The 18,903-nt window shown below is 43.4% G+C and overlaps 1 pseudogene; it reads right to left on the bottom strand.

Annotated features, from left to right (window-relative positions):
• Window positions 1-10,575: 10,575 nt before the first annotated feature.
• On the bottom strand, window positions 10,576-12,442 carry LOC103285888 (casein kinase II subunit alpha'-like; annotated as a pseudogene).
• Between the last annotated feature and the right edge of the window lie 6,461 nt (window positions 12,443-18,903).

The raw sequence follows: 18,903 nt of genomic DNA, 5'->3' as shown, positions 1-18,903 counted from the left end.
AAGGCGCACGGAGTGACCAGGCCTGCCTGGGGGTGGGCCCGGCCTTGCCTCGCACCTGACGCCCCAGTGGGGCTGAGAGGACTGGGTGCCACCATCTTGTGGCTGTAGGCACTGCCATCTTTGAGGGCGGGGAAGTCAATTAGCATATTCCCTCCTTATTGGTTGTGGGCACAGCCATCTTTGCAATGGCGTGAGGGTCAATTAGCATATTCCCTCTTTATTAGATAGGATATCATTTATATGAGGTCAGGAGATGGGGGAAGAGGCATGGCTAGCTTTCCCCCAGAGCTGGTGGCAGGACCTCAGAGAAAGGAACAGTTCCCAGGAGTTGGTTTTTGCCAATGAAAGGACAGAGGCCCGGGAGTGTGCAGGAAGTAGGCATCTTGGTACTGCTCCAAGGCAGCCAGGCCTGGTTTTTCTACATCATGACATGCATGGGATACGAGGAGGAGTGAAGCGATTTGCCCAGTGCCACTTGGCAATTCTTTGAACAGAGCATGAAAGAGCCCTCTGTGCTCCTAATTCCAGGGTGTACATTTAGTCCCTGGAGCCTTCCTTGCTTCTCCAGAAATACTGGCAGCCTTTTCTGCTGTTAACCAAAGCTTAGTGACAACACAAAACAAGGTTCCTGCCCCGTCTCCTTCGCCCAAAGAAACCCCTGTGAAAGGGGCTGCCCTATTGTGCTGGCTCCTGAATCTGCCTCTCACTGTTCTACGCTACCCTTCATGTTCTCTCAGACAGGCTGGGATGAAGCCCCTGGAGCCCAGGGTAAAACCCACCTAGAGTTGTGCCTGACTGTTCCTGGCTGAAAGCAACCCAATTCACCTGCTGGTCAAAGGCTGCCTGTTATAACCCTAAATAACCCTTCTGATCTTTGCCTTTTCTAACAATGTGAAGGAGCAGGACTCTTGAAGCTCTAGGCATGGATGGAAGCTGTGATAATCAGGAAAACGGGTCCAAATTCAACTTTTTAAAAGGCATTCAAATTTATGAGAGTGAGGAAGCTGCTAGTAACCTACTGAGAGAGAGAGGAGGGGAAAGGAGGGGAGGGGAGAGGAGAGAAGGAAAGGGGAGAGGCGGGGAGAGAAGAGGAGGGGAGAGAAGAGGAGGGGAAGGGAGGGAAGGGGAGGGGAGGGGAGGGGAAGGGGAGGAGAGAAGAGAAGGGAAGAGGAAAGAGATGGTTCTCAGAAGAGACACATTTTGGTAATTTAAGTGACTTCCAAGGCTGCTCAAAGTTCAAGGTCTGGTGCAGATCACATGGTCCTGCAGCCCATTTGCACCAACATTATTGTCCTCAACAATTAGAATGCATGAGTAATCCAGGCACAATGGGAACTTATGGCAAAGGGCACTTACCATCCAATGAGAACGTGGTTCAGAGAACTATAAATCTCCTGGGTTGGAAAGGTTCAGGCCAGCTATACTTCTTTGTCAGTAAGCTTGCAGGACATAGCTCTGGCCCTATAGGGCCCTAAGGATGTAGACAGTGACTGGCTGAGAGAGTGAGAAAGAGAGGTTGCCAGTATGAGCACTGGGCTGGCCCTTTGCCAGCCCCTCCCTGCACAGCCCTCAGCCTTGACTCCTGTCACAGAGGCCCCAGGAATGTGCAGAGAGGTGTGTGTGTGTGTGTGTGTGTGTGTGTGTGTGTGTGTGTGTGTATGTGAGTGTGAGGAGCCTTCGGGAGATGGGAAGTGTGCACTTTGGATATTAAGTAACAGGTCTGTGTAGAAGAAAGGCAAGGAAATAGGAAACTGGCACCAAAGGCCAGAGCTTCCATGATTTGCCAGGAAAATCTCTGTGCCTGGAGCATGTCAGGCTGGTCTTTCAGAACCCAGCGTCTAATTGAAAACATCTCATTTGCCTGATTAATTAATCAATTAATTTGTTTCAAACTGTAGATCCAACTATGAGAAGAAGCACACCAGAGAAGTATAATTTAAAAGATTTTCCAAGGGGGAAACCATAACAAAAGAGCTTTTTATTCATTTACTTATCAATAGGCAGTTTTAGTTTATAAGGGCTCTTGTTGGATAGAAATCAATTTTGTTTTTCACCAGTGTGTTTCTGCTTCATGAACTCTCAAACCCTGAGATATACTCAAAAATCATCCATATTCAATCACTCAATGCATTGTACCTTCTTTTAATGTGTAAGTACATTTTATTCAAAAATCATTTCATGGGATACTATATTAAATGAAAATGATGAATTTAATGCCAACAACATGGGTAAAATCTCAAATATACACTGAGTTGCCAGATTATTATGATCTCTGAATGCATAATAATCTGGCCACTCAGTGTATATCCTATATAATAAAAGGCTAATATGCAAATTGTCCCCTCAACCAGGAGTTTGACCAGCAGGCAGGCCGGCCAACAGCCCATGTCCCTTCCCCCTGGCCAGACTGGCCAAACTCCACCAATGCATGAATTCATGCACCAGACCTCTAAATATATATATATACTGAGTAGCCAGATTATTATGCATTCAGAGATCATAATAATCTGGCCACTCAGTGTATTATGTAAAGAAATAAGACCAATATTCTCTGACATATTATTTCATTCATGGGAAGTTTCAAAACAGGAAAAATGAAACTACATTGGTCAATATTCCCTATATATCAAGAAAAGCAAAGAACTATTGACTTTATAATTTATGCTTAACTTTTGGGTTTGAAATGTTATTGAATGGAATGCATAGGAAGCATAATATTCTATTGCTTGACCCAACAGTAGTTAAACAGATATATACTTTACAACTAGTCATTGAACTGCACAAGGAAGTTAGGTGAAATTTTCATAGAGCAAAATATGTAAATTTTTAAATGCATAAATACAAGGATTGGTGTATGTTACAAAAAATTTTAAATGCATAAGTAAAGGGTTGGTGTATGTTACAAAAGGAGAAATGAAAAGTTCTATACATTATGTTATATATAAAATAAAGAAGAAATAATACCTAGTAAGACAAAAATGATACTAAAAGCAGTCATTATTCTAATATAAAGATTAAAAATCTCATACTGGGTAAAAAAAAAATATAAAATCCAACTATGCAATATCCATTTGAAAAAACACTTAAAAATAAGGAAGAAAGTTGAAAATAACATTTGAAAAAATATAACAATATTTTTGAAATGCTGGGTCTTACATATTACTCTTCGAGCAAGTGGATATGTCAATATGTTATGGAAAGATAAAAGTCCGTTTTTAACGGGGTATCACAGAACATGAAGAAGTTACCATCATTGGAATATGTTCGCTTAATGGAAATAAATGGGTATAAATGTTATAATGGCTATTGATTTTAACAAATACTCTCAGAAATGATAAATCAGGCAGACAGACAAACATACAGATGATATTAATAATATGCTAGTCAGGAGATACATATAACCTTGGTCTTACATTGTTGAACACAGAAAATCTTATAGCCACTGAGGAGGGTCATGGGTTTTCTGAATTGCGTGTGGGCCTATGTCCAATAAGCTGCTAGAGCAGCCTTTCTCACATAGAGTTCCACAAGGGAATCAGGTCCTGCAGAAAGCAATTTGAGTAAAGACTGTCTTATTCATACCAAGGAATGTGCATAACCAGCAGCAGGCTAGATGCAGATAATAGAAATATGTCCTTACCAGCTGTGGACTCCTCCTGAAAGCCGGCTGAGAGAGGCACAGAGTGGAACTGTGCAGAGTTGTAGATAACAGGTTCACTTTTCCTGGCTGCCTTATTGCGGGCTCATAGAGCCCACAGAGCCTGGGCTAAAGCCACAAGTAGAATGACAGTCATGTGCTTAACGTCGCTGACCCTGGGAAGCAAGTCCAGCTCTTCCTTGCACATTTCTAATTTTGAGACCTAGGTTGCTACATAAAGCTCGACTTTGTGGTGTATTATGACTCCTGTGAGGATTTTTTAAATCCCAATTAGCAGAGTTAGTCCTGAAATATTTAAGAATTTGAGGGAACCAGTGATAAATACTTTGTAAATTATAATAGTCACTCAGAAAAAGTAAATATTATATATAAAACATATATATATATATCACATTCTCCTTCTATTTTTATACATATACTAGAGGCCCGACGCATGAAATTCGTTCAAGAATAGGTCTTCCTTCCCCCAGCTGCTGGCACCGGCTTCCCTCCGGTCGCCGGCAGGCACTCGGGACTTGGGCTTCTCTCAAAGCCCCGGCTTCATCTAGAAAGTCATCTGGAAGGATTTCTGGTCTAATTAGCATATTGCTCTTTTATTATTATAGCTATACATAGCTACATATATCTATATCTATCTATATCTATCTATATCTCTATATATATCTATATCTCTCTATCTATCTCTATCTCTGTCTCTATCTATCTATATATCTCTCTCTCTCTATCTATCTCTCTCTATATATGTATATATATGTATATATATATATATATATATATATATATATAGTTAATCCTCACCCAAGGATATTTTCTTCCATTGATTTTATTTTTTTGGAGAGAGTGGGAGGAAGGGAGGGGGAGAGAGAGAGACAGAGACAGAGAGAGACATTGATTGGTTGCTTCCCAACCAATTAAACCCTGATCAGGGCCAGGGATCGAACCTGCAAAGCAGGTAGGTGCCCTTGATTGGGAATCGAACCTACAACCCTCTGGTGCATGGGCCAACGCTCTAACCACTGGGAACACAGGCCAGAGCAACAGTGTGGCTTCTCTGATCAGAGCAGTTCTCCTGTACACAGTTGAGTAACCATGTATACCTTAATTCCATAATTTTCAATTCTATAAGACAACTATAGAGCAATTGAAATGCCTATGTCTGAGAACTTTTGGAATTACAAGGGGCTTTTGAACACTAATTGCCTTTAATCACTTGACATACTATTAAGGCACTCTCTTTAGCAGCTATCAAAATTCAGTCAAAGCTCCCAGGCGTGAGAACAGCTCCCAAACAGTGTGCTGATAGGAAGGTTCATTCTTGGGGGAGCAAAGAGACAGGGAGGGCAGCTGTGTCTGAGGCTCATCCAGAAGGGTCTTGAAGACCAGACTTCAAGTCAATGATTCTGCTTCCACCTTCTTCTCCCTCTATCTTGCCTGGAATTTTATTTTATTATTTCATTAATCCTCACCTGAGGATATTTTTCTATTGATTTTTAAAGAGAGTGGAATCAGCAGGGAGAGACACAGAGAGAGAAACATGGATGTGAGAGATACACATCAATTGGTTGCTTCCCACACATGCTGGGGCCTGGGATTCAGTCTGCAACCTTTGACCGGATCCCCCCGAGGCTCCATCCATAGGGGCTTAATCACAAGGAACAACAACAGCCTGTAATTATTGGAATTGAGAGTCTAGGTCAGTGGTCGGCAAACTCATTAGTCAACAGAGCGGCAAACCGTGGCTTGCAAGCTGCATGTGGCTCGAGAGCCGCAGTTTGCCGACCACTGCATTAAGCCAAACTGGCTAGTGCTAGCAATGTTTTATTATCCAATGTCCTGCCACTTTTGCTGCCTCTTTCTTTCTTTCTTTCTTTCTTTCTTTCTTTCTTTCTTTCTTTCTTTCTTTCTTTCTTTCTTTCTTTCTTTCTTCCTTCCTTCCTTCCTTCCTTCCTTCCTTCCTTCCTTCCTTCCTTCCTCTCTCTCTCTCTCTCTCTCTCTCTCTCTCCCCCTCCCTCCCTCCCTCCCTCCCTCCCTCCCTCCCTCCCTCCCTCCCTCCCTCCCTTCCTTCCTTCCTTCCTTTCTTGAATTTATTGGGGTGATAGTTGTTAATAAAACTATATAGGTTTCAGGTGCCAATTCCACAACATACCATCTGTACACTGTATTGTATGTTCACCATCCCAAGTCAAGCCTCTTTCCATCACCATTTATACCCTTCTTCACCTCCCCCTGGAAATCCGCACATTGTTGTCTTTATCCATGTGTTTTTATCTTTTTTTTTTCTCAATCCTTTCACTCCCCCCTCTCTAAGCCCCCCAACATCCCTGCCCCCACAGCTATCAGCCTGCTATCTATCTATGGGTCTGTCTCTACTTGGTTTGATAGTTTATTTGTTCACTGGATTCCACATATCAGTGAAATCATATGGTACAACTTGTCTTTCAAAAATCACTTGGGCTTCTCTGCCAGCAGGTGAGCAGCCCACATACCTGCCTGTGCCTGCAGCTGCAGCTGCCACTCAATGCCCTTCTCCCCTGACCAATCTGAAACTCCCACGACCTGAGAAGACAGAAGCAGGTGGGAGCCCGCAGCTCCGCTGTGCTCTGTAAGTAGCCTGTAACAACCTGAGCCCAGGGCTCAGTGACTCAGGTAGCCACACTGGTCTTTTCCATTTGGAACTAGTCATGGTCTCCTTGCCTCCAAATTTCAAATTTTAGAATCTGTTTTGATGTAAACTATAGTGCCTTTAAACATGGGGTTATGATCATGTACATTGTTCATGTTTGCTCTTAAAATAGTTTTTCTTTAAGAAAATGATATATGTGTGCAAGATTTTTCAGATATCAAATTGAGTCAGTGTGCATCCAGTGAAAGGTGGTCAGAGACAGTTCTTCTATTGGGGTTGTTTCTGTTTTATAACACTTTGCTCTGCTTGCTTATATTTTCTGAAATAATCTATACAAATACAAGTATATGAATATGTCTTTCTTTTTACACAAATGCATATGTGCATACTCTACATTCTGCAGTTCTATAGACTTTAAATTACATTTTGGAGCTAATGCCATAGTGTCAAAAATAAACAGTTATTTTTTAAACAGATGCATGATATATCTTTGTAAGAACAAACCATTAATTATTTAACTGGCTCCCTATTAATGAATATTTTCTTAGATCCAGACTTATTCTTACAAAGTCATTTTTGCATGTGCATCTTTGCATTTAAATGACCTACAGATTAAATTTCCAGACTGAAAATGGCTGGGACAGAGTGTGGGTCATTTAAAATTTAGACTATTAGAATTGATAAACAAATTCAGCTAAGTAGCAGGATACAAAATAAGTATCCAGAAATCAGTTGTATTTTTATATACCAACAATGAACTATTTGAAGGGAAACTAAGAAAATGATCCCATTTACAATTACTTCAAAAAGAATAAAACACCTTAGGATAAATTTAACCAAGAATGTAAAAGATCTGTACTTGAAAAATTATATGACACTGAAGAAAGATATTGAAGAAGGTACAAATAAATGGAAGCATATGCCGTGTCCATGGGTAGAAAGATTTAACATCAATAAAATGTCCATACTACCCAAAGCAATCTACAGATTCAATCCAATTCCTATCAAGATACAAATGGTGTATTTCACAGAACTAGAACAAATATTCTACAAATTTATATGGAACCATAAAAGACCCCAAATAGCAACAGTGGTCTTGATGAAGAAGAACAAAGTTGGAGGAATCACGCTATCTAATAGCAAACCATACTACAAGGCCATAGCAATCAAAACACCATGGTACTGACATAAAAACAGACATATAGATCAATGGAACAGAATAGAAAAGCCTAGAAATAAACCCACACCTTTATAGTCAATTAATATTTGGTAAAGAAGGCAAAAACATACAATGGGCTAAAGATAGTTTATTCAATAAATAGTGTTGGGAAAATTAAACAGATATGTGCAAAAAATAAAACTAGACCAACTTTTATACCAATCACAAGACTAAACTAAAAAATGTGTTTAAGACTTAAATGTTGGACTTGAAACCATACAAATCCTAGAAGAAAACATAATCACCAGTTGTAGCACTTAATTTGTTTGGGTCTATTGCCTCTTAGGAAAAGCTAAGGGAGTTGAAATTATGAAGTTGAAAATTTCTTCTTATACTAATTACCTCTCTGACCTTATGCTTTTGTTCTTTACTGCACATATATACCTATATGTACACAGAATAGATGATTATTATAAAAGAGTAGAACTCAGACTCGTTGGATTTCATTCCGTTGATTGAAGAGAATGAGAAAGGCATGAAGACAGAGGAGGAAGAGAAATAACCCAGGGCAGAGTGACCTTGGCCAATGTACAGTGACCAAGAGGGTTCAAAAACTAAACTAGGACTCCCTGCGTAGGGAAGTTCAAAGTTACACACAGTCTTCATAAAACACACTTGATAAACAATGTGGATGAGGACATGAGAAATGGGAAGAAGCAGAAATCAAGTCTTTACAAAAGCCAAAGTCAAGAATATTAATTTTTGTTTTATATGAATCTTGGCTTATTAAAAACTGGATTATATTCATAAACCTCTACTAGTCATTGTGATTACTCAGGAGTCTCAGAGACACAACTACAAGGACGAGGAGAAGAGAATGAAACCAGACAGGACAGAACACACAGAGATGAGGAGGTGGCAAGCCTTAGTCAGTGCTGAGGCCCTGGGTGCCTTGGGCATCCCCACCAGCTCTGGCAGTTGATAAGACTGATCTGAGAAGTGGAGAGCAGTGGGCAGTGCCTAAGGGAGATGACTGCTGGGATCCTGGCTTTCCTCACTGTTGTGTGCCAAGGAGCCGGTAAACTAACCCACAGGGAGGAAGTGGAGCACCTGGTCTCTCATGGCAGAAGCCCGGACCTGGACACCCAGGGCCCTCAGCCTCCCCCGGGGCTTCCACCTTCCACTGCATCTGGGCTTTCCTCACTGACGGACCGAATCACTTGCAGGTAGACACGCAATTCCCGTAACACCTAGGGCAGACTTCCCGCAGCCTTGCCACTGAATGAGCGGGACTCGCTGCCTGATTCTAGGTCAGAATGATCCTGTAGAAAACCTGTAGTGACCCCTTAACTTAGTTTGCCTCCACCCTCTAAAGCAGAACCTGAGATGTGTGTAGAGTCTCCAGGAAGCAGAAGTGATGGAGCAGGAGAGTGTAACCCAGGAGGAAAAGCCACCAGCGGGTAGGCGATTGCTGATCCTGACCACACACTGGAGCTCAGCTTCCAGAATTCCTCACAGACATGCTCATCCAAGAGATGGCAAGCTAGAGAATTTATCTGCCACTTTGCACCCTCCGTTGACTGATGGCTAACTTCCCTGCACGGAACAGGTTCTATGGCTTCAGATAAAAACACCCAGAAAAAAAATGAGAGTCTGGAAGCAGGGGTGTGAGGAGAATGCTGTCTGGACACAGGAAATTGCCCACCACAGTTGGGCTAAAGCTTGAGCCTGAAACTCACCCCTGAGTCACAGGGGTGTGAGTCAGCTCCAGATGTGTCTGTTACAGCCAGCTTGGGCCTGATGCCATTGCAGGACAAAGGGCTGGTTTCTAGGAGCTCCTGCAGAAACACCCTGGGTAGATACGGGAAAGTCACTGGACAGGTAAGCAATCCATGTGGTGGGAGGCAAATGGCCAGCTCTTAGAGGACCACAGGCAATAGTTATGGAGTCTAGCTTCCGATGGCTTGGGAAAGCAAGCCCTAGTCACTGAGGTCCTCTGTAGGTAGGACAGGGCCCAAGAGAATACTGTAGCCCACAGTCCTGCAGAAGTTGCGACATGCTCACCTCTGGTTACAGCTCCACGACCAAGAGGAGACACATACCATAGCAGGTGTGGCCTACCGTGTGTGAATGCAGCAGGGGTAGAGGTAAGCGGTGGAACTGCCTGTGGCTAGGCCCAGTATGGGACCCCTGGCCTGTGTGCAGTTTTCAGCTTTGCATCTTCATAGTAACAGGAACAAGGATGAGGTCCGCTACCAGTCATGGGAGGTGGTCAGAGGCTGCTATGGAGTTTCCTACCTGGAGCAGAGTTGGCCAGGGGGCACAGAATGACCATGCCCGCAGGTGGCACACGGGGGCTGCGGTGGAGCCAGCCTGGGCAGAAAATGTTCTTTGAGTGTTTATTGCAGTAGTTGTTATTCCATCCTGACATCCAGGCAAGAGCTTTTAAATTAGCACAGCTTCATAAGCATCAACGATGTAAGGAAACACATTTAGCCCTCTGGGGAAATTAAGCCATTTAACATTACACACTGACATGCTAATTCCTCAAATAAAATTCAGCATCTCCTTAAAGGATGCCTTCCCAGAGCCCATTTCTCTTACAGCCAGGGAACCAGGAATGTCCAGCATATTACACAGCACCTGCTCCACTTCTGTTTTTTTTTTTTTTAATACTGTCGCTGTTTTAATATCTCCTTTTGGTAAATGAGGCTGGTGTGTCAGTACAGACTGCTGATGTGTTGCTAAAACTTGAGCCTGAATCTCACCCAAGGAAACCCAGACTGCAGGGGAATTGATAGGAAGTCAGATAGCCACAGCTTGTTGACCAAAAGGGTTAATTCAACAGCAGTCTCCTGTTCAATACAGGTAACTGTGCAACAATGTCTAGTCTCTCATCTCGCATGCATTCCAAAGGGAAAGGTCCCTCCGTTCCTGAACCGTGTGCATCATCACGCTCGCTGCCAGAATTTGTTTGTTTGTTTCATTGACAGACTATTTGGTCTTACCCTTCTTTGTGTTTAGAAGATATGACTAAAATTTCAGATCACACTGTAGTTTTCCTACAAGATTTGTATTTGGTTGGTTGGTTTACTGACAAGCATCAATGCCGCATTGCCCATCACTTTCCAGTCTTCACCCAGCTGCTGTGAGACCCCTGGCAAGCACAGCCTTACCTGCACAGGGCTGGGACGGCTCCTTCCCCGTGAGGCGGAAGTATGGGTGCTCTACGGACTCTTTGGCAGTCAATCTCTGTTGACGGTCGTATTGCAGAAGTTTGTCCAGAAGATCTAGGGCCTCAGGGTTGATGAGGTGTCTGTTCTCACTATGCATAAAGTTTTCCCAGCATTCCCATGAATATCACTGAAGGGCAGATCTAGGTATATGCGATACTTCTTCAAATAGCCATACAGCTCATCTGTATCCAGAACCTCGGCAATTCAAACAAGATGGTGGTAGGTAGTTGTCCTGTCCGTGTAAGAAGGGTTCTTTCTGAAAGATCATGCTTGCTAGCATATAGCCCAAACTCCACATATCCAAGCTAAAGTCATGCATCTTATAGTCCACAAGACTCTGGTCCCTTGAAGTACCTGGAGGCCATAAGGACATTGCAGTCCTGAGCAAGAGGGTAGAACTCAGCCAGACCCCAGTTTATCAGTCGCTGATTTTCCTGTTGGTGATCCATCCGTCCTGACATTGGGAGGTTTCACATTCCTAAGCACAATTCCCTTGCTGGTCAGTAATTCTGAACTTGAAGTACGTCATCCATATAAAACCAGATATCACAGTCTGTCCAGATCCTGTAAAGTTGCTTAAAATCTATATTATTGATATTGATATTGATATATTCAAATACCAAAGCCAGTGTCTTAACACAAAGTACTTCACAGTGTCAATCAATTTAATGATATTCCACAGGAAGGTTCTCCAGAATGTTAATCTCTCCTTTTATCTTCTTTGTCTTCACTGGCTTAAGAATTCTTCAACCACTCTTTGGTGATGTTAATAACCTCAAATACTTCATATCCTTTCCCTGGACCAAGTTTTCTAACCATTTGCTAATCACCTGACTTACCTCAGTTTGGGACTTGAGCCTCATAGTACACAGGGCTCCTCAGGCCGTTCACCACAGCCTCGCCCTGGCCCTGCAGCCCCTGGAAGGCTGGCAGGGGGCGCCTCAGGGCACCCAGGGAGGTGACTAGGAGGCCGGGGCCCTGGGGCAGCAGCGGAGGAGGAGGAGCTGGGGGGCAGGTGGGCTGGGGTGGGGCATGGCAGGGCAGAGGGCTGGGCTGCCCTCAAGCTGCATGGCACCCTAAGAGGGGGTGCAGCAGTGCCACAGGCAGCACCGCCTACTGGCCAGGAAAGGAGATGCTCTATTTCTGAATTCATTTTTTTTTTAAGTCATCACCATGCTTCACTTTATATGTAACCTCTGGATTATTTCAGATATGTGCACTTAGTCAAATGCTACTATTCAAATCAAACCACGGGAGCTGAAATTCTCTGGAGTTCCTATTGGGTCTGCATTCATAGGTCTCTGTTAAAGACCATGCAAGCGGGTGTGTGGCAAGTCACTCTGGAGTGAATCAGGTACACAACACCCTAACCCCGAGCCTACACAAGGTCCAAAAACTATAGGTCTTTCTTCCCAAAGTTAAATCCAATCGGCACCATTCCTCTATCTAATATCTCACCATGGGACTGTGCACTAAACTGAAGCTCTTGTGAGTGGTTTGAGGTCCCTGCTCACAGCAGTCACTTTCTTGACTGATTGGTTTCACTGATGCCCAAGCTAATCTTGCTAGGTTGGATGTCTCTCACCCTTTAGCTTTACAACAGCAAGTGCACAAAAGCAGGGTGCTGCCTATTCCATAAACATACACTGCTGGGCCTGCCGGGCCTGCCTTGTGAGCTCTGTGGCCCGTTGTGGAGTGAGTTTGCTGACCTGGAGCAGAGTTGAGGCTGTGATGGAGACAGTTGTATCCTTGTCACCACACCACATGTAGCCCACACAAGATGTCAATTACATATTATTGTTTGGGAGTAGACAGGATTCTCGTAGAGACCAGTAGAGCCACACAGGAAAGTGTTAACCTAAAAATAAAAAGTCTTTTGAAGTGAGAGGCAACAGAACTTGCAAAGTGAGCGGCAAAGAATAGCTATTTGGGATGCACTGAGTCTGGCAGAAGCCCGAATGGTTTTGATGAGGAGACGAAGGCCTGGGTATTTATGGGAAGAAGAAGGGGACAATTACCTCAATAGAAGGAAGGCACTTCTATCGGTGCAGGTCACATCACACAGTCATTTAATTCTAAGTAATGTTCTTAATTTTGAGTCCAGTAGTCATCAGTCCGGCAGTTCTAACAACTACTTTCTCGTTATCTTCACAAACAGTTCTTTGGGGCACAATGTTGCTTTAGGCCTGGTCCAATGGTTATTTTGCCATGTTTTAACATTCCAAAGGTTTGAGGCATAATATGTGCAGGGCAATTCCTCTGGCATGGCAACTCTAGCTCCTTTTTTTTTTTTTTTTTTTTTCACAGAAGAAAAGACAAATTCTTTGGGGTCAGATAACCAAGAGTGGTTTAGCAGAGTGCACAGGTCTGGTCCTGTGATAGACCAGATGTTAACAGGGAATGAGTTAAGGACAGGAAGCACCCTATACCAACAGGTGTCAACCAGCAGAGCTAGAAATTAGCAGGAAGTCTGATGTTGACAAAAGCCTCTGTCCTGGCAGGCAAGGAGCAGGATTGCTACAAAAAAGGAAAAAGGTTTGATCCTCGCATTGGGACCATCCCAGTTTGTTAAGGGCTTAGTGGCTTCCCAGGATGCAGAACTGGGAAAATCCTGGCCAAATCCAGACTCCTACGTTTTAAGGTCAGCAAACCAGGCAGAAATACTAACCCAGAGCAAAGGGCTCTCTTTTCCGCCTGGGCCTGGGAAGCCCAGCATGGCTCCTGGATTCCTGCAGGCAAAGGTGTGCTCCCACTTTAGCTGGTGTCCTTAACCTTGAAGAACTAAGGTCATAGGATTATTTTAGAAAAGTTTACTTTGGAAAGCAGCTACTCTAATCTCCTCCCTTTTAGGCCATTATCCTTATTTTAAAGCCTGAGGTTAAGTGTTTTATTCCAGGTCAACAAAGCTAAGTAGTGGTAGAGTCAGATCTGGAAAACTAAGTGGTTCTGTTTCCACTCCTGTGTTCTTTGTGCTGTAACCTTCCGTCTTATAAAGTACTAGAGGCCCGATGCATGAAAATTCGTGCAAGAGTAGGCTTTCCTTCCCCTGGCTGCCGGCACTGGCTTCCCTCTGGCACCCGGGACCTGGGCTTCCCTCCTCTGGCCACCAGCAGGCACCCAGAACCTGGGCTGCTTCCCTTCTCAAGCTGCCGACAGGCACCCGGGACCCAGGCTGGCGTCCCTCCAGCCCTGGCTTTGTCAGGAAGGACATCTGGAATGACGTCCAGAAGATGTCTGGTCTAATTAGCATATTACCCTTTTATTATTATAGAAGCTCAGTATGGAGCTCATCTGAGTCCTGGGTCCATGGGTTTTGAGGGCAGAAGCAAAAGCCTGCTTACCACTTCTGGTTCCCTCCTAGTTTCTAGCCAACACTTAGCAATACCAGGCAGTTCTTAAAGACTGGGGTAGGTTGTTTAAGTAATGAAGATTAAATACACATGGAAAGAAAAAACAGTGAGGAAGATGTACTTGGAGGTTGTAGCTCTTGAAACTGAGCATAGTATTATAATTTAAACAGTGGGTAGGTAACATTTGGGATATGGGTTCTATTTGAGGGGTTGAGGTGGGAAATGCAGAAAGAGTGTGATGTAGAAAGAGGATTTAGGGTTGAAAAGGTCATGTAGTCATGGCAGAGAGATAGGGGTATTGAAATTGGTATGCAATGCTGTAACTGGTCCCAGCATTCCATACTGTAGATCCTTGCTGCATACGTTCTGAAAACTTCTTCTCAGAACCCCATTTTTAGGGGCTGGCTCTTACCTTCTGTTGCTATCACTTAATTAAGTATATATTAATCTTCTACTGTGTGCCAGCCATTGTACTGGCACTGGAGGTATGCAGGCAAACAAGTCATAGTCCATGTCCATAAGAGCTCTCATTGTAGATGAAGGAGGACTTAAGTCTGGGATCAATAAATCTTTACAGGTGACTTCAAAGTTCACATAAGATACAGAGGCACAAACTTCCTGTGGGAGACAGGGTATCTTCACAGAGAGGGGGGTCTCTGGGCTGAGTCCTGAATGAATACATGTTCCCAAGATGAAGAGACAAAGTGAAGATTCTTCTGTGTGTAAAGCATAGCTGTTTCTCCATTTCTGGAGACTGAGGCAACCGTTTTTCTCCTTCCCCTTATACTGATTAGGAACTCTTAGGACACCTACTATCCTAGCCTCATTCACATACAAGAGTTCAGAGGTGCTACAAAAGCCTTCTCTACTCCCCACTCCTTATGCAGTCCCTGTGGCCATCACCCAGGGTCCCAAGGCAGGGCCTGGAGGGGAGAGCTCCCCAATCAGTCTCCATTAGTTCTCCTCCACATGGATACACACCAGACATCAGTACTCAAACAACATGGCTGCTCTAGATTGATCAATAAATAATTAGAAATAAAATAGGAAAAGTATTCTACCTGCAATGAAGACAAATGTATAAACTAGTTAGAAATATGTTTAATAAGAAAGACCTAGAGCCTATATAACTGATATAAGATGTAGAACTTACATCCAAATTTTTATTATATGTGAAATAAGAATGAAGCTAATGGAGAGACACACATGAGAAGATTTAATGTCACAGTAATATCACATGCTCTCCAAAATAATGTGCAAACATTATCATTATAATTGATATTCCAGTGTGGTATTTTATTTGAATTGGATAAAATAAATGACTGTAAAATTTATATGGCAAAATGTATATATTTATATTTTTTAAAATAAGGGTGGTTATATTATGAGGGTGGTTATATTTTGCCAGTTTTTAGATCCTCAGAGCTGTTATAACCAATCATCATGTCAATGGTGGGGCAGAGGAACCCTATGAAAAATCCAGACATCAGTCTCAGTGTATGAGGATTTCATATGGGACAAAACACAATTCCGCAGGAAAACATTAGATTACTAATAAACTAGAGGCCCGGTGCATGAAATTCATACATGGAGGGGGGGTTTCCCTCAGCCCAGTCTGCACCCTCTCCAATTGGGGACCCCTTGGAGGATGTTTGACTGCCAGTTTAGGCCTGATCCCTGTGGGACATCCCTCTAGCAATCTGGGACCACTGGTTCCTAACTGCTCACCTGCCTGCTTGATCACCCCTAACTGCCTCTGTCTGCCAGCCTGATCACCCCTAACTGCCCTCCCCTGCCAGCCTGGTTGCCCCCAACTGCCCTCCCCTGCTGGCCTGATCTCACCCCCAACTGCCCTCCTCTGCTGGCCAATTTGGTTTTGATTGGTCAGTTTCTACACCAGTCAGCGTCAAAAGCTCCACCTCCTAGACAGCCTTTGGCTCCCCACAGCACCCAGATTTGGTTCTGATTGGTTGGTGTCTATGCCAGTCAGCATCAGAAGCTCTGCCTCCTAGGCAGCCATTGGTTCTTCACAGCACCCACATTTGGTTCTGATTGGTTGGTTCCTATGCCAATCAATGTCAAAAGCTCCACCTCCTAGGCAGCCATTGGTTCTTCACAGCACCCACATTTGGTTCTGATTGGTCAGTTCCTATGCCAGTCAGCGTCTCTGGGCCTATCAACAAGGCCTGATCAGAAAGGCGGGCCTGATCAGCAGCCCTGGTGGAGGCCTGGAGAGAAATGGAGGCATGGCTGCTGGCCAGACTGAGAGAGAAAGAGAGAGCAAGTGCTGATCAAAAGCTGCCACAGAGGCAACAGATCAGTCCCTGCTTCTCCCTTCAGGCCTCTCTCTGGCCCTGATTCACAGCCCCCTTAGCAGTCAGTGCTGGGGCACCTCACTGGCAGCAGAAGCAGTCAGCGCTGGGATGGCAACCCAGCGCTGAGTGCAGGATGGACTTCCCATTGGTTGAGCCTCAGTCTTTACTGGTCCTTATGACCCAGGGTTTTTATATATTAGTATGGCACTGTGATAAATGTTAGTCTTCTGGAAGAAAATAAAATTAGAGATGTTAGCAGTTATATAAACTTAAAATCTAGTCTGATCAAAGGCTTTAATGTAAATAATGGGTAATTAAATTCTTATGAGAAAATCTAGGAACATAGATGCATATTCTATGTTTGAGAGAGGCCATTTTAACCACAATGAAATAGAAGATATAAAAGAAGTGACAGTTGTGTGTTATATAAAACTTTTAAAATATATATTTTTATTGATTTCAGAGAAGAAGGGAGAGGGAGATAGAAACATCAATGATAAGAATCATTGATTGGCTGCCTCCTGCATGACCCCTACTGGGGGTTGAGCCCAAAACCTGGGCATGTTCCCTGACCAGGAATCAAACTGTGACCTCCTGGTTCATGGATCGATGCTCCACCACTAAGCAACATGGCCAGGCTATTATATAAAACTTTTTAAAGTATGGGAAAGATGCCATAAAAATACCAACTGAAAAAAGGGCTAATATCCATTTTATAAAGTGAAAATTTTCAAATGGACCAGAGAAAGAAAACATGGAAAAATTGGAGAAAAACAGATAATTCAAATGGAAACAAATCCAAATGGGCAATGCATATATGAAAATAAGTTCAAATTCACTGATTATCAGAAAAAGGCAAATTTTCTGACAGTAAAAAAAAAAATCACTTGCCACTTTTGTCAAAATTATTAATACCCCCTTTTGCTGGTAGTGTTGTTGGGAGAAAGACTTGCTCATACATTGTTAGGGAAAATATAAAGTGCCACAGAGACTTTGGAAAATGATATGGTAACACCTTTTTAATTACAAAATGCATATGCCGTGGTACTATGACAACATTGTTACTGGTTCCTAACATTGAAAACACACTTATGAGTGCATCAAAGAAGACCAGTGAAAACAAATCTTCAAGCACCCACACGCTGGGATGCAGTGCAGTCGTGACAGGGAGGGAAGCAGAGCTATCTATGCTGATATGGAGCCATCTCCAAGGTTGACTGAGGATGGCATGCAGTGGGGACTAAGCCTGTGCCTGAGCCTGTGTATCTGCAGAAATAGCACCTTGGAAGGGGTCACCGCAAAGGGGTATTGGGGACTTCCTGTGGAAGGAGGAATGGGATTTTTGGAGGCTAGGAGATTTCGGTTTTTATTGCATTTTTCTTTATAATTTCTTTTTTTTTACCTTTTGCATGTATTTTTCCCATTAAAACAGTTAATATTTTAAAAGTCCAAATATAAAGGCTAAAAAAATACAATAAGGAAATGTGACTGAAAAGAAACCAGGTCTAAATGAGTCCATTAGACACATGAGTGCTGATGAGAGGAGATGCTAGGAAAACATAGATAAGTAGACCGGAGGAGAGCTTTCTGACCTGCTGTGTTTGAGATGGTGCTCACAGCTAGGCATGGCCAGACATCTTTATTCCCCACCACCAGCAGTCATAAATTAGGGAAGCCACGGCAGAAGATGAGATCACCTGAGAAGTTCACCTAGAAAGAACGTATGGAGTGCTGAGGTTAGGATGGTGGGGGTGTCTATAGCACCCAGGTTTCCCCAGGCTCACTGTGTAGGAGCACCTGAGGGGTCTGCACTAACACTGATAACTCAGAATTTGGGGCTCAGGAGCCCAGCAGCTCACTGTGGAATCCAGGTATTTCTAGGGCAACGACGTGTTTCATGTGCACCCACAAAAAGCCCTTTGTCTGCCGAAACTGGTTTGGCTCAGTGGATAGAGCGTCGGCCTGCGGACTGAAGGGTCCCAGGTCGATTCCGGTCAAGAGCATGTACCTTGTTGCGGGCACATCCCCAGTAGGAGGTGTGCAGGCAGCTGATCGATGTTTCTAGCTCTCTATTTCTCTTTCTTCCTCTCTGTAAAAATATCAATAAAATATATTTTTTTAAAAAAAGAAAAAAAAGCCCTTTGTCTTTCTTTGATTGATGTTCACTCTCCACAAGCTTCTATTTTTTATGCTGCCAGCAGAACTACAGGATCTTATTTCCAAAACTGTGGCCATTTCCACTCATATCTTGTTTACCCAATATTCTTATGGAAACACTTCCTATATCTTTTTTCTGCTCTTCCTTTGGGTTGGCATCTTTATCTTAAGGAACTGTATCTTGTACTCACCCAGATTACCTTTCTTTATTTTCCCCCAGTCTACACATTCCTGCTCATCAACTTTTCACTCAGGCCAGGACTTACCTGGATCCCAACCAGGATCCCTGCCTGCTACTCATGTAGTTGTGGGGAGACAAAAGCAAGTGAGTGATCAGAGACATCAGAAAAGTAAGGGCTCCACCAGGGGGGTGGAATTGCACCCCTATGTTCACTGCAGCATTAT

The sequence above is a fragment of the Eptesicus fuscus genome, chromosome 12 (genome assembly GCF_027574615.1).
Source record: "Eptesicus fuscus isolate TK198812 chromosome 12, DD_ASM_mEF_20220401, whole genome shotgun sequence".
Lineage (NCBI taxonomy): Eukaryota > Metazoa > Chordata > Mammalia > Chiroptera > Vespertilionidae > Eptesicus > Eptesicus fuscus.
This window is presented reverse-complemented; position numbering and strand designations above follow the sequence as displayed.